Source organism: Salmo salar, chromosome 10 (genome assembly GCF_965601325.2).
Source record: "Salmo salar chromosome 10, fSalSal1, whole genome shotgun sequence".
Taxonomy (NCBI): domain Eukaryota; kingdom Metazoa; phylum Chordata; class Actinopteri; order Salmoniformes; family Salmonidae; genus Salmo; species Salmo salar.
In genome coordinates this window covers 77,782,980-77,797,733 of record NC_138300.1, presented here as the reverse complement: position 1 = coordinate 77,797,733, position 14,754 = coordinate 77,782,980, and the positions used below count along the sequence as shown (strand labels likewise).

Genomic DNA, 14,754 nt, shown 5'->3' with positions numbered 1-14,754 from the left:
AGTCCGGACAAACTGAGAAATCATTGACCCGATGGTCACTGACAGAGCTCCATAGTTCCTTTGTGGAGATGGATGAACCTTCTCTGGACAACTATCTCTGCAGCACTCCACCAATCAGGCCTTTATGGTAGAGTGGCCAGACGGAAGCCACTCCTCAGTAATGGCACACAGAGTTTGCCAAAGGGCACCCAAAGACTCTCAGACCATGAGAAACAAGATTCTCTGGTCTGATAAAACCAAGATTGAACTCTTTGGCCTGAATGCCAAGCGTCACGTCTGGAAGAAAAGCACGGTGGCGGCAGTATCTTTCTGAATTAACTGTATGTGAATATGAAACTATGTGTGTTTAGATAATTGATGTTAAAGGTTTAAAGGTTTAAAATTGTTTATTCAAATATTTTTTTTAATAAATAAAATTGTTTGAGAACACTTTAAGCTTTTAAATGATAATCAATCAACTGTTTATCTTTTCCAGTGATGAAGACATGAATGTCACATGGTATGGTATGCAAAATGGGTCAACTTTGAGCACCTGTATACACTGAATGTTTTGGCATTCTGGTCCAAAAAGTACATTTCTGACCGCTTCTTCCATGAGCAAACATGTATGGAAAGTTTTGTTTAAATCAAAATGAATGCTGACAAAAAGTGGTTGAATTCAAATGGATTTACCCTATATTCAGTCCTGGCAACAAGTTGTTGATGAGGAGGAAAGGGAGCATAGTGCAACTTTTTTTTTTTTTTTTTTACAGTCCCTCACAAATCCAATTACTTTATCATGGAAGATGTAAAGGTTAAAGGTCTTATGTGGCATAGTGTTGTCACATTACCAAAATGTTTACTTCGATACCAGGTTTAGTATCACGATTTTCAATACCATCACGATACTACGGCAAAACAGAAGGCATATTAACCAAAATCACAGAATGGCACTTGAGCCAGAGAGAAACTCTGCTCTGTTTAATAGTTGGGAATATTTTGAGTTCAATATCATTCAATTTTACACATCAACATTTTTCAGTGACAGCCATGTTTGAATTAATGAATAACTTATACAATCAATTTTACTTTGGTAACATAGTGATAATTTATTTGAATGGTAAATCTCTATTGATAAACTGGGTAAATCTCTATTGATAAACTGGGTAAATCAAGCCTAGGCCTATTCATAATACAGTTGAATGCATATTCAATAGGTGTGTGTGCATGCTTTGAGTTATTGAGCTTGATTTATTGTACTGATCAACAACATCTGCATAAAAGTAGCTTATTTTACAAAAGTGCACACTATCTCTAACCAGTAATGTGGTCATTCACGAGGTGGCCTATGGAAGTCCTATTCACAGACAGTTCGCTGAGGAAATAGATTATCTTTGGCAGAGACGTGAGAGAGACCGATTAAGTGAATGAATAAAGTTTAGGCGGCAATCAGATTTGAAATCAGCATATTTTGCGTTACAATGTACAAAGTTAGTGAATTGATGGGCTTTTTCTTCTTATGAATTTGTAAGTCGCTCTGGATAAGAGCGTCTGCTAAATGACTTAAATGTAAATGTAAATGTTATGGTAGGTTGTGCCAAGATGGAGGCGCGTAGGCTTCAAAACAGCACCCCTTTTGTGATCTAGTGTAAATGTATACCATTGGGTGCAACACACTAAGAACCACTCCCTGAACAGGAGGTCAAAAAGCTTATAAATATTAATGACAGAGTGGCAGTATGGTACATGTTGTTTGGTCCTTTAGGTTGTACTGTCTTTGTTAATGGTCATTAGGTGTTTTTAAATGGGCCAACAGAGACTGAGTTATGTAGCTGCTGGGCAGATTGCATCGCCACATATCACTGCAAAATGAAATGTAAAAATTCGAACGTTCAAGTGCAAGACGTTTGGATGAGGGTTTGTAGAAATACATGTACAAACATCATTTCGTTATACGATGTTGCGCCGTCACCAGCTAAGCATGATCGAAGAACGTTGTTACAGTGTAACGTTACATTGTTGAAATATTGTAAAGCAGACAAAAGTAGCCAGTTTTAGTCGTAGTGGTGGCTAACACAAGAGTAAAATGAGGCAATGGTACATATTAATAAGAAAGACTATAACAGTAGGTTATGCTAGGCTAAATTATAGAATTCTATCAAAAACTTTAAATGTGGTCAGGGGAAGACACGTTGTGAAATATCATGTTCTCTATGAGCGCAGAATGAGAGCCTGATATCGAATTAAACCAATATATTTTTGGTGCCACGAGAAATTGCACAGGACTGCGCCTGTTGATCTTAGAACTATGAGGTTAAATAAATAAGAACCGGTCAGAAAGTTTCTTACCCATAACGAAATCAGCAACAAAGTTTCATTGACGGTGTTGTTAGTCCGTCGGTCGCCCTTTCTCACCTGTCAGTGTTTCATAGACCAGTGTGCTGTGGACAACAATAGCGGAATCGACGGTTCGCCTTCAAATTAAAAGTCACGCATTGAAACTGATGCAAACCGATACAATTTCAGTAGATGATGGTAAACAAGGTTGTACTGTTGTTATATAAGTAAAACAAAAGAAAACAATGTGTTAATTTGACACAAAGTAAACATAAATTGTAATCCCAGCAAGCACCAGGACTCTAGCCGAACTCGTTTGAGTGAAGCCATGCTTGGCTGAGAGTCTGCGTCAGGTGCCATGGACCAACGCCATGCTGACTTGATGGTGTCTTAATGGTTTGGGTTATGGCGATAAGAGCTCGGTCCGATCAAAGCAACTACATGGCTGTTTATGGAAAAATGTTATACTTTAGATTGATATTGTAGAGGAGAGGGGCATTTTCACGTCTCCGAAAAAGTAGGCCTATGGGAGATGTCCCAATCCGGATTCTCGAGTATAGCCCATGAAGATCTCCCCCACGGCATGAACCCGAGGGCGTCGCCAAACCTGGACAGGAAGATCACGTCAGTGACTCATCCCACTCAAGTGACGCACCCCTCCTAGGGACGGGATGGAAGAGCACCAGTAAGCCAGTGACTCAGCCCCCATAATAGGTTTAGAGGCAGAGAATCCCGGTGGAGAGAGGGGAACCGGCCAGGCAGAAACAGCAAGGGTGGTTCGTCGCTCCAGTGCCTTTGCGTTCACCTTCACACCCCTGGGCCAGACTACACTCAATCATAGGACCTACTGAAGAGATGAGTCTTCAATAAAGACTGAGACCGAGTTTGCGTCTCTCACATGGATAGGCAGACCATTCCATAATAATGGAGCTCTATACGAGAAAGCCCTGCCTCCAGCTGTTTGCTTAGAAATTCTAGGAACAATAAGGAGGCCTGTGTCTTGTGACTGTAGTGCACGTGTAGGTATGTACGGCAGGACCAAATCGGAGAGATAGGTAGGAGCAAGCCCATGTAATGCTTTGTAGGTTAGCAGTAAAACCTTGAAATCAGCCCTAGCCTTAACAGGAAGCCAGTGTAGGGAGGCTAGCACTGGAGTAATATGATCAAATTTTGGGGTTCTAGTCAAGATTCTAGCAGCCGTGTTTAGCACTAACTGAAGTTTATTTAGTGCTTTATCCGGTAGCCGGAAAGTAGAGCATTGCAGTAGTCTAATCTAGAAGTGACAAAAGCATGGATTAACTTTTCTGCATCATTTTTGGACAGAAAGTTTCTGATTTTGCCAATGTTACAAAGATAGAAAAAAGCTGTCCTTGTAACAATCTTGATATGTTCAGGGTCCAGAGTAACGCCGAGGTCCTTCACAGTTTTATTTGAGACGACTGTACAACCATCAAGATTAATTGTTCAGATCCAACAGAATATTTTTTGTTTCTTGGGACTTAGATCTAGCATCTCTGTTTTGTCCGAGTTTAAAAGTAAAACATTTGCCGCCATCAACTTCCTTGTCTGAAACACAGGCTTCCAGGGAGGGCAGTTTTGGGGCTTCACCATGTTTCATTAAAATGTACAGCTGCGTATCGTCCGCATAGCAGTGAAAGTTAACATTATGTTTCCGAATGACATCACCAAGAGGTAAAATATATAGTGAAAACAATAGTGGTCCTAAAACGGAACCTTGAGGAACACCGAAACTTACAGTTGATTTGTCAGAGGACAAACCATCCACAGAGACAAACTGATATCTTTCCGACAGATAAGATCTAAACCAGGCCAGAACTTGTCCTTGTAGACCAATCTCTCCAAAAGAATGTGGTGATCAATGGTGTCAAAGCAGCACTAAGGTCTCGGAGCACGAGGACAGATGCAGAGCCTTGGTCTGACACCATTAAAAGGTAATTTACCACCTTCACGAGTGCAGTCTCAGTGCTATGATGGGTTCTAAAACCAGACTGAAGCATTTCGTATACATTGTTTGTCTTCAGGAAGGCAGTAAGTTGTTGTACAACAGCTTTTTCCCAAAGAAATTGAGCGGAATGGGAGATTCGATATAGGCCGATAGTTTTTTATATTTTCTTGGTCAAGGTTTGGCTTTTTCAAGACAGGCTTTATTACTGCCACTTTTAGTGAATTTGGTACACATCTGGTGGATAGAGAGCCATTTATTATGTTCAACATAGGAGCGCCAAGCAAAGGAAGCAGCTCTTTCAGTAGTTTCGTTGGAATTGGGTCCAGTATGCAGGTTGAGGGTTTAGAGGCCATTACTATTTTCATGAATGTGTCAAAAGATATAGAATTAAAAAACTTGAGTGTCACCCTTGATGCTAGGTCCTGGCAATGTTGTGCAGACACAGGACAACTGAGCTTTGGAGAAATACGCAGATTTAAAGAGGAGTCAGTAATTTGCTTTCTAATGATCATGATATTTTCGTCAAAGAAGTTCATGGATTTATCACCGCTGAAGTGAAAACCATCCTCTCTTGGGGAATGCTGCTTCTTAGTTAGCTTTGCGACAGTATCAAAAATACATTTGGGAATTTTCTTATTCTCCTCAATTAAGTTGGAAAAATGGAGCAGCGGTGAGGGCTCTTCAATACGGCACTGTACTGTCTTTGCAAGCTAGTCGGAAGACTTCCAGTTTGGTGTTGCGCTATTTCCGGTCCAATTTGCTTCAGAGCTTGGGCATTTTCTGTATACCAGGGAGCTAGTTTCTTATGACAAATGTTTTTTGTTTTTAGGGGTGCGACTGCATCTAGGGTATTACGCAAGGTTACATTTAGTTTCTCAGTTAGGTGGTTAACTGATTTTTGTACTCTGACATCCTTGGGTAGGTGGAGGGAGTCTAGAAGGGCATCTAAGAATCTTTGGGTTGTCCAAGAATTTATAGCACTGCTTTTGATGATCCTTGGTTTGGGTCTGAGCAGATTATTTGTTGCGATTCCAAACGTAATAAAATGGTGGTCCGATAGTCCAGGATTTGAGGAAAAACATCAAGATTTACAATATTTATTCCACGGGACAAAACTAGGTCCCGAGTATGACTGTGGCAGTGAGTAGGTCTGGAGACATGTTGGACCAAACCCACTGAGTCGATGATGGCTCCGAAAGCCTTTTGGAGTGGGTATTTGGACTTTTCCATATGAATATTAAAGTCACATAAAATGTGAATATTATCTGCCATGACTACAAGGTCCGATAGGAATTCAGGGAACTCAGTGAGGAACGCTGTATATGGCCCAGGAGGCCGGTAAACAGTAACTATAAAAAGGGATTGAGTAGGTTGCATAGATTTCATGATTAGAAGCTCAAAAGACGAAAACACGGTAATTTTTTTTGTAAATTGAAATTTGCTATCGGAAATCCCACCTTTGCGGGATGCGTGGGGGAAATGGTCACTAGTGTAACCAGGAGGAGAGGCCTCATTTAACACAGTAAATTCATCAGGCTTAAGCCATGTTTCAGTCAGGCCAATCACATCAAGATTATGATCAGTGATTAGTTCATTGACTATAACTGCCTTGGAAGTGAGGAATCTAACATTAAAACCTGTTGGGGCTAGGGGGCAGTATTTGCACGGCCAGATAAAAAACGTACCCGATTTAAACTGGTTACTACTCTTGCCCAGAAACGAGAATATGCATATAATTAGTAGATTTGGATAGAAAACACTCTAAAGTTTCTAAAACTGTTTGAATGGTGTCTGTGAGTATAACAGAACTCATATGGCAGGCCAAAACCTGAGAAGATTCCATACAGGAAGTGCCCTGTCTGACAATTTGTTCTCCTTCTGTGGCATCTCTATCGAAAATACAGCATCTCTGCTGTAACGTGACATTTTCTAAGGCTTCCATTGGCTCTCAGAAGGCGCCAGAAAGGGGAATGACGTCTCTCCAGTCTCCGGGCGAAAAACAGCAGGAGATTTTGTGAGTGGTCAGGCTGAGAACAATGACACTGGAGATGCGCGTTCATGTGAATTCTCCATGTTTTTCTTTCTCTCTTTGAATGAATACAACGTCGCCCGGTTGGAATATTATCGCTATTTTACGAGAAAAATAGCATAAAAATTGATTTTAAACAGCGTTTGACATGCTTCGAAGTACGGTAATGGAATATTTCGATTTTTTTTGTCACGAAATGCGCTCGCACGTCACCCTTCGGATACTGACCTGAACGCACAAACAAAACGGAGCTATTTGAATATAACTATGGATTATTTGGAACCAAAACAACATTTGTTGTTGAAGTAGAAGTCCTGGGAGTGCATTCTGACGAAGTACAGCAAAGGAAATCCAATTTTTCTTATAGTAAATCTGAGTTTGGTGAGGGCCAAACTTGGTGGGTGTCAAATTAGCTAGCCGTGATGGCCGGGCTGTGTACTCAGAATATTGCAAAATGTGCTTTCGCCGAAAAGCTATTTTAAAATCGGACACCGCGATTGCATAAAGGAGTTCTGTATCTATAATTCTTAAAATAATTGTTATGTATTTTGTGAACGTTAATCATGAGTAATTTAGTAAATTCACCGGAAGTTTTCGGTGGGTATGCTAGTTCTGAACATCACATGCTAATGTAAAAAGCTGTTTTTTGATATAAATATGAACTTGATTGAACAAAACATGCATGTATTGTATAACATAATGTCCTAGGAGTGTCATCTGATGAAGATCATCAAAGGTTAGTGCTGCATTTAGCTGTGGTTTTGGTTTTTGTGACATATATGCTTGCTTTGAAAATGGCTGTGTGATTATTTTTGGCAGGGTACTCTCCTGACATAATCTAATGTTTTGCTTTCGCTGTAAAGCCTTTTTGAAATTGGACAATGTGGTTAGATTAACGAGAGTCTTGTCTTTAAAATGGTGTAAAATAGTCATATGTTTGAGAAATTGAAGTTATAGCATTTTTTAGGTATTTGTTTTTCGCGCCACGCGATTCCACTGGCTGTTGCCCAGGGAGGTTAAGTAGCTTTATTTTGAGATGTGAGATATCAGAATCTCTTTCAATAATGACAAGAATGGAGGAGGCCTTCATTCCAGTGAGATTGCTAAAGCGAACACCGCCATGTTTAGTTTTGCCCAACCTAGATCGAGGCACAGACACGGTCTCATTGGGGATAGTTGAGCTGACTACACTGACTGTGCTAGTGGCAGACCCCACTAAGACTCCACTAAGCTGTCAGGCTGGCTAACAGCCTGCTGCCTGGCCTGCACCCTGGCAGCCGGGCCTGCAATCAACGTAAGCTAAATATGATGTGGCTGTCCATGGTTCTGATTTCTGTGTGCGTGTGTGCGTGCAATTAGAAAAACATGTTGACTCACCCTACTTGTAGAGAAATTCCAATGCCATCCTCCTCACTTTCATGTTGACGAAACGGTCTATCACTCTGTCATACAGTACACGCTTTTATTTTTTGTTGTCATAGGCTACCTGGCTAAAATGCTTGCTCGCTAGCCTAACTTTCATTCATGGGCAATGTTAGCTAGTTAACATTAGTCTTTTACATCAAAGTACATATTGAACTTCCGTCCTCTCAGGCCAGGGGCACAACAATGTATGAATTAATGGTTGGATCAGAATCGCCGTTATAATCATTGGCCAGTATGGAGAATTAAGTAAAACCACAAGTCAAAATCCATATCTCCATCCATGGCTAATTTAGGAAAGGGACAACTTTACCTAGCTAGTCACAACAACACAACGGACAACAACACAACGAGATGAAACAATTCAAGTTGTTTCTATCAATGACGCACAGTATGCTCTCAATGCTGTTGTATAGGAGTGACGCCAAAATTGTCAACTTAACTCTATTTCATGAACTGCAATGTTTGTTAAGGGCTTGTAAGTAAGGTTGTATTCGGCTCATGTGACAAATAACATTTGATTTGACATCCAAGCTGGATTCCCTTGACACTTTTTTTTGGTGCACCAGGACCATTCACAGTTGAGTTCGCTCAGTTTTGGCAATTTTTTAAATACTTTTTTCGTCAAGGGAGGCCAAATGCTTGTGCTTCCCTTGCATTACTCTCAATGCTACGGGTGACAACAATGTCATACTCATTTGGGCCAGACAGTATGAAATAGATGGCCTACACGTAGAGAGAGGGTGCTGTATTGCTCGCTCGGGTGCTTTCTCCGGTGAGATGCATTCAGTCTCTTGCGAATTGAAGGAAAATGATGAAACATAGAGAGACAAAAGATAAAATATTTGATGTCTAAAAAAAAAAGAAAAAAAATATTGGTCAATTTTTTTGGGAAGCCTGGCTTCTCTTGGCATCCATGAATACACACCACTGTGTAGATGGGGTTGGTGATGTGAGTGATGAGGACCCAGGCCCAGCACGTGCATAGGTCAGAAGGTGGTGTACCCTGAGGTGGGAGCCCAGATTTGATGTATTTCCTTCCTTTGCTGTTATTGACTTCAGGCAAATCTTGTAAATTGCCTCAATGTGTCCGAATAGGAGCGGGGGCATTTTTATCGACACCAGATCGTCAGCCATTTTCAGTCCTTTTCTTCTTCGTCTCTCATCTAACTAAAAGGTGGAAAAGATATGAAACGGTATGAACATTTCATATCACGATTATAGTGACCAAAATTATCACGGTTATCAGTATTATCGTGGTATTGTTAAAATGTGCTGGGAATGTTCAAAAAGTACTGATACACACACTGAAATCATTTCGTCAAGTTTTATATTGAAAACCAACAACCAACAAATTCAATTAGCAGCGCTATGCACCTTTTGTGTGCATTAACATTAAATTAATAACATTAACATTAAAGATGGCACCATGTGGCCATGAGAGGTAAAAGTTCCCCTAGTGCAGGTTTAATACACTATAAGTGAATTGGTCAGCATACTTGTGACTTCTTCATTAGGGGGACTAGATACATGAAGTGCTTTCATTTGTAAACGATGAAACAGATATGTATGGAAATACCATCAAATAAAAGGTGACATTATGTACTGTCACCTCATATGAAACATTTGATCTGAAATCCAAAATGCTGGACTACAGAGTCACATTTAAAATGTTAGCTTCACTGTCAAAATAGACATGGTGTGGACTGTATACTCAATACAATCTAAATCTGATACCTCACTGTCTGTCTTTTGACTGATACTGCTTTTTAAACTGGTCTGGTCAGTCTACTCAAATATTTGTACTATACATGTTTCTATCATCAAGCAATTCTTCAATCATTTGTCATTGTTAATAATGATACACCAGTTATGAATATATATGGCAGGCTTCAGAACACTGATGTATCTGAAAATGTTGAAAGAATATATATTTTCCCCACCAAAAGAATAGCAGTGTGGTTTTAATATGATTTTACTCTTTGCAGGCTGTCTAGTCACAGAGGAAGGCTGTGCATCTCTGGTCTCAGCTCTGTTGTCAAATCGCTCACACCTGAGAGAGCTGGATCTGAGTAACAATGACCTGAAGGATTCAGGAGTCAGACTGCTTTCTGCTGGAATGGGGAATCCCCACTGCAGACTGGAGAAACTCAAGTATGTAAAAGTGTGTCCAGTGTGTGTGTGTGTGTGTGTGTGTGGTGTGTGTGACACACACAAACACACACACGACACACACACAGTGGAAACACTCACTGGACACACACACACACACAGGACACACACGCACTGGACACACACACACAGGACACACACATACATGACACACACACTGGACATACACAGGACACACACATCCACACTGGACACACACACACACATGCGGTGACAGCGCTACAAGGAGACAGGACGGACAGCTGATCGTACTCGCAGTGGCAGACCACGTGTAACAACACCTGCACAGGTTCGGTACATCTGAACATCACACCTGCGGGACAGGTACAGGATGGCAACAACAACTACCCGAGTTACACCAGGAACGCACAATCCCTCCATCAGTGCTCAGACTGTCCGCAATAGACTGAGAGAGGCTGGACTGAAGGCTTGTAGGCCTGTTGATAATAATCTTGATGTGATTGGCCTGACTGAAACATGGCTTAAGCCTGATGAATTTACTGTGTTAAATGAGGCCTCACCCCCAGGTTACATTAGTGACCATACCCCCCGTGCATCCGGCAAAGGCGGAGGTGTTGCTAACATTTACGATAGCAAATTTCAATTTACAAAAAAAAAAACAACAATGACGTTTTCGTCTTTTGAGCTTCTAGTCATGAAATCTATGCAGCCTACTCACTCACTTTTTATAGCTACTGTTTATAGGCCTCCTGGGCCATATGCAGTGTTCCTCACTGAGTTCCCTGAATTCCTATCGGATCTTGTAGTCATAGCAGATAATATTCTAATTTTTGGTGACTTTAACATTCACATGGAAAAGTCCACAGACCCACTCCAAAAGGCTTTCGGAGCCATCATCGACTCAGTGGGTTTTGTCCAACATGTCTCTGGACCTACTCACTGCCACAGTCATACTCTGGACCTAGTTTTGTCCCATGGAATAAATGTTGTGGATCTAAATGTTTTTCCTCATAATCCTGGACTATCGGACCACCATTTTATTACGTTTGCAATTGCAACAAATAATCTGCTCAGACCCCAACCAAGGAGCATTAAAAGTCGTGCTATAAATTCTCAGACAACCCAAAGATTCCTTGATGCCCTTCCAGACTGCCTCTGCCTACCCAAGGACGTCAGAGGACAAAAATCAGTTAACCACCTAACCGAGGAACTCAATTTAACCTTGCGCAATACCCTAGATGCAGTTGCACCCCTAAAAACTAAAAACATCTGTCATAAGAAACTAGCTCCCTGGTATACAGAAAATACACGAGCTCTGAAGCAAGCTTCCAGAAAATTGGAACGGAAATGGCGCCACACCAAACTGGAAGTCTTCCGACTAGCTTGGAAAGACAGTACCGTGCAGTATCGAAGAGCCCTTACTGCTGCTCGATCATCCTATTTTTCCAACTTAATTGAGGAAAATAAGAACAATCCGAAATTTCTTTTTGATACTGTCGCAAAGCTAACTAAAAAGCAGCCTTCGCAAATGGAGGATGGCTTTCACTTCAGCAGTAATAAATTTATGAACTTCTTTGAGGAAAAGATCATGATCATTAGAAAGCAAATTACAGACTCCTCTTTAAATCTGGGTATTCCTCCAAAGCTCCATTGTCCTGAGTCTGCACAACTCTGCCAGGACCTAGGATCAAGGGAGATACTAAAGTGTTTTAGTACTATATCTCTTGACGCAATGATGAAAATAATCATGGCCTCCAAACCCTCAAGCTGCATACTGGACCCTATTCCAACTAAACTACTGAAAGAGCTGCTTCCTGTGCTTGGCCCTCCTATGTTGAACATAATAAACGGCTCTCTATCCACCGGATGTGTACCAAGCTCACTAAAAGTGGCAGTAATAAAGCCTCTCTTGAAAAAGCCGAATCTTGATCCAGAAATTATAAAAAACTATCGGCCTATATCGAATCTTCCATTCCTCTCCAAAATTTTAGAAAAAGCTGTTGCACAGCAACTGACTGCCTTCCTGAAGACAAACAATGTATACGAAACGCTTCAGTCTGGTTTTAGACCCCATCATAGCACTGAGACTGCACTTGTGAAGGTGGTAAATGACCTTTTAATGACGTCAGACCGAGGCTCTGCATCTGTCCTCGTGCTCCTAGATCTTAGTGCCGCTTTTGATACCATCGATCACCACATTCTTTTGGAGAGATTGGAAACCCAAATTGGTCTACATGGACAAGTTCTGGCCTGGTTTAGATCTTATCTGTCGGAAAGATATCAGTTTGTCTCTGTGAATGGTTTGTCCTCTGACAAATCAATTGTAAATTTCGGTGTTCCTCAAGGTTCCGTTTTAGGACCACTATTGTTTTCACTATATATTTTACCTCTTGGGGATGTCATTCGAAAACATAATGTTAAATTTCACTGCTATGCAGACGACACACAGCTGTACATTTCAATGAAACATGGTGAAGCCCCAAAATTGCCCTCGCTAGAAGCCTGTGTTTCAGACATAAAGAAGTGGATGGCTGCAAACTTTCTACTTTTAAACTCGGACAAAACAGAGATGCTTGTTCTAGGTCCCAAGAAACAAAGAGATCTTCTGTTGAATCTGACAATTAATCTGGATGGTTGTACAGTCGTCTCAAATAAAACTGTGAAGGACCTCGGCGTTACTCTGGACCCTGATCTCTCTTTTGAAGAACATATCAAGACTGTTTCAAGGACAGCTTTTTTCCATCTACGTAACATTGCAAAAATCAGAAATTTTCTGTCCAAAAATGACGCAGAAAAATTAATCCATGCTTTTGTTACTTCTAGGCTGGACTACTGCAATGCTCTACTTTCCGGCTACCCGGATAAAGCACTAAATAAACTTCAGTTAGTGCTAAATACGGCTGCTAGAATCCTGACTAGAACCAAAAAATTTGATCATATTACTCCAGTGTTAGCCTCCCTACACTGGCTTCCTGTTAAGGCAAGGGCTGATTTCAAGGTTTTACTGCTAACCTACAAAGCATTACATGGGCTTGCTCCTACCTATCTTTCCGATTTGGTCCTGCCGTACATACCTACACGTACGCTACGGTCACAAGACGCAGGCCTCCTAATTGTCCCTAGAATTTCTAAGCAAACGGCTGGAGGTAGGGCTTTCTCCTATAGAGCTCCATTTTTATGGAATGGTCTGCCTACCAATGTGAGAGACGCAGACTCAGTCTCAACCTTTAAGTCTTTACTGAAGACTTATCTCTTCAGTAGGTCCTATGATTAAGTATAGTCTGGCCCAGGAGTGTGAAGGTGAACGGAAAGGCTGGAGCAACGAACCGCCCTTGCTGTCTCTGCCTTGCCGGTTCCCCTCTTTCCACTGGGATTCTCTGCCTCTAACCCTTTTACAGAGGCTGAGTCACTGGCCTACTGGTGTTCTTCCATGCCGTCCATGGGAGGGGTGCGTCACTTGAGTGGGTTGAGTCACTGACGTGGTCTTCCTGTCTGGGTTGGCGCCCCCCCCCCCCCCCCTTGGGTTGTGCCATGGCGGAGATCGTTGTGGGCTATACTCGGCCTTGTCTTAGGACGGTAAGTTGGTGGTTGGAGACATCCCTCTAGTGGTGTGGGGGCTGTGCTTTGGCAAAGTGGGTGGGGTTATATCCTGCCTGTTTGGCCCTGTCCGGGGGTATCATCGGATGGGGCCACAGTGTCTTCTGATCCCTCCTGTCTCAGCCTCCAGTATTTATGCTGCAGTAGTTTATGTGTCGGGGGGCTAGGGTCAGTCTGTTACATCTGGAGTATTTCTCTTGTCTTATCCGGTGTCCTGTGTGTATTTAAATATGCTCTCTCTAATTCTCTCTTTCTCTCTTTCTGTCTTTCTCTCGGAGGACCTGAGCCCTAGGACCATGCCTCAGGACTACCTGGTATGATGACTCCTTGCTGTCCCCAGTCCACCTGGCCGTGCTGCTGCTCCAGTTTCAACTGTTCTGCCTGCGGCTATGGAACCCTGACCTGTTCACCGGACGTGCTTGTTGCACCCTCGACAACTACTATGATTATTATTATTTGACCATGCTGGTCATTTATGAACATTTTAACATTTTAACATTTTGACCATGTTCTGTTATAATATCCACCCTGCACAGCCAGAAGAGGACTGGCCACCCCTCATAGCCTGGTTCCTCTCTAGGTTTCTTCCTAGGTTTTTGGCCTTTCTAGGGAGTTTTTCCTAGGGAGTTTTTCCTAGCCACCGTGCTTCTTTCACATGCTTTGCTTGCTGTTTGGGGTTTTAGGCTGGGTTTCTGTACAGCACTTTGAGAATATCAGCTGATGTACGAAGGGCTATATAAAAATAAATTTGATTTGATTTGATTTGATTTGTAAGGCAGGTCCGCAAAAGACATCACCGGCAACAACGTTGCCTATGGGCACAAACCCACCGTCGCTGGACCAGACAGGACTGGCAAAAAGTGCTCATCACTCACGAGTCGTGGTTTTGTCTCACCAGGGGTGATGGTCAGATTCACATTTATCGTTGAAGGAATGAGCGTTACACTGAGGCCTGTACTCTGGAGTGGGATCGATATGGAGGTGGAGGGTCCGTCATGGTCTGGGGCGGTGTGTCACAGCATCATCAGACACAGCATCATCATTGTTGTTATTGCAGGTAATCTCAACGCTGTGCGTTACAGGGAAGACATCCTCCTCCCTCATGTGGTACCCTTCATGCAGGCTCATCCTGACATGACCCTCCAGCATGACAATGCCACACTGCTCATTCTGTGCGTGATTTCCTGCAAGACAGGAATGTCAGTGTTCTGCCATGACCAGCGAGGTAATCTTTCTCAGCAACCCAGCCAGGCCTTTCCGATGCCGCTGTGGGGGTGTTAGTGGTGGAGGT

General features: G+C 42.1%; 1 protein-coding gene across 2 annotated transcripts in view; it reads right to left on the bottom strand.

Annotated features, from left to right (window-relative positions):
• The window catches only part of LOC106561039 (GRAM domain-containing protein 4), a 44,933-nt gene extending 42,314 nt beyond the window's left edge, over nucleotides 1-2,619 (bottom strand). For both annotated transcript variants that reach the window (XM_014124608.3, XM_045688103.2), the window contains exon 1: nucleotides 2,329-2,619. The gene's annotated coding sequence lies outside the window, so the exon portion shown is untranslated. The remainder of the gene's footprint in view (nucleotides 1-2,328) is intronic.
• Between the last annotated feature and the right edge of the window lie 12,135 nt (nucleotides 2,620-14,754).